Genomic DNA, 2,476 nt, shown 5'->3' on the forward strand with positions numbered 1-2,476 from the left:
TGTGTCGCTTAAGTTTCGTCGGAACGAAGTTACGGAAAGTTAATTAACAAACGGAGACGTAACAATATCAAAATGTAAATTTTAGGAAATAATAGAGTTCAGAAAACAAATCAAAAACATAGCTTTACCCTGATGTTCAGTAAACATTAAACCTAGCTATCTCAAGAATGTGCAAGAAGATAAAAATATGAATTTATGTAAATAACTTATATCATATTGAATGTCTTTTTTAATGTGGAAAACCAATTAATAAAATATTGATGTGATATGGTACAGTAACTTTTTCATTTATGAGATATATATGTGAACCAAAACTTACTTATCACGAAAATCTTATAAAGATATCAGAAGTGAATCTCAACATATTTAAACATTGGTGTGAATTCAAATATATCATTTTAAGTGTGGCTTATTCCTCTTAAGTGAAAGAACTATTATTAAAGAAATCAAAGCATTTTAAAGTAATACACATGTATAAGAGTATTATACAAATAGCTGCAAACCTTTTTTCCACATACTATTTTATATCTAAAAAATCATAAATTTTACTGTTTAAAACACTGTAATCAGTAATCATATTAATATTAGTTAATATCAAACTAATTTTTCTTCTTTTTAATCAATAATAAAAACAAAAATAAGTATCATTAGAAAACAAATTTCAGCATTTAAAGAGCTACCAAATGAAAAGTCATAATCAAGAAGCTAAGATACTATTGTTCTAAACAAGTAAGTAGGTCTGTAGAATCTCTTAAATTTTCAGGGCACAGACACTTCACCTTTGGACTCTTTACTTGCTGTGAACTTCTAGGAGTGGGAGCTATTTACTTTGTTTCATATAAAACAAAACTTTTATTTTAACTTAATGTTTGAAATATGTAGTATAATCTACACACACACACACTAGTAAATAAAACAACATGATTTTTAATTTATAAAAATCTTGAATTTAGCACATTGTTTTTATAGATGCTAGAGCTCTGTAAACTGAGTCTGTCATGCTCAGAATAGTTGCTCTTCTAAACACTTGTAGTAGTACCAACAGAGATGATGGTTTGTGTGTAAAATTGGAGACAATCATCCTGATTTTTATTACGTAAGACTGTTTGGCAAGTCCTGTCATTTATTTGAATTCAGAATGTTTTTCTTTAAGTAAACTTTCATTTTTGAGAGAAATAATCAACAGATTATCTAACCAATTATATGATTGTGTGCATGTGGCACAATGTTGCTGCAGCCCTGCATTCAAGTTCTTATAAATTCTTTGAAATTCCTCGATTATTTTGTTTCCCTGTTTGTTTTGGAATCACTAATGAATGTGTGGATATTACTGAAAATAATTTTATTTAACCTTAAACAGATACATGTACATGCTTACATATTCGCCACCCATTAAAATCCCTTATGAAGGTTTTGGTTTATATAGGAATAGGACCTTATAATAAAAACAACACTAGATAATAAAGAAATTATGAAAATTATTTGCATTGTTAGCTTAATGTATATGGATTTCAGACCAATCTAAATATCATAGGCTTTCTTTGATAGGTTGTTTAGGCAGAGTATTCATAATGAATCTAAGTTTCAAATGGACAGCAACTTCCTGTTGTAGAAGCATGCAAATGTAGAGGACGACGTTTCGAAAGTCTTCCGCCTTTCGTCTTCAGGTCAGTGTGTGTGTGGTGTAGTTTGTTCTTTATAGTGTTCTAGTGGATTGTGGAGAGCATGTTATGATTGGTTTTCGAAAGGTTGACCTTTCTTCTTCAGGGGCAAACTTGGAAAGCGCTCGGGTTGTAGGGTTTTTATTCATTTTTATCAAGACTTCTTGAACGTACGTGGTTTTCTAACATCATAATTATCCAATAAACTGCTTAACTTTTACAGCAGACAACAGAAGTTTGAACTACTGAAAAAATGTCCTATTTAGGAAATTGCAATCAGATTTTGACACATATCCCAATTTTCACTAGTAATATTACCGTAATTTTTTTCCTAACTCAAAAAACGATAATCAAACGACCACACTTTTTTTCACATTTTGCAATTTATAATGCTAGTATTCCACTAGCAAATTCATAGATCTGAAACACTAACCTAAAAAACGACAATCAGGCAATCACTCCCGGTAGTTAAGCGGTATGGTTATGAGTATATAATGCTAAAACTCGGAGTTGGATCCCTAAGATGAGCACAAGGCATATACGCCATTTTGCGGCTTTGCGCTTAAATTTAAAACAAAAGAAACGAGCAATAATCAAAACGCATTTTCCAATTAATGGATAAATATAATGATATAGTTTACCGCAAAGCATCATAGGAATCTATTAGCACTGCTACTAATAATTTGCTAGTAGTCTTAACAAAGCTTTAAATAATTAGTGTAAATAAAATTAATTGCTAATTTAAATAGAGTTTGGTATTTATATTATACTATTGTTACGTCTCTGTTCGTTTGTTAATTTTCTGTAAAAATTCT

This window comes from Limulus polyphemus, unplaced genomic scaffold, assembly GCF_000517525.1.
Source record: "Limulus polyphemus unplaced genomic scaffold, Limulus_polyphemus-2.1.2 Scaffold35, whole genome shotgun sequence".
Classification (NCBI taxonomy): domain Eukaryota; kingdom Metazoa; phylum Arthropoda; class Merostomata; order Xiphosura; family Limulidae; genus Limulus; species Limulus polyphemus.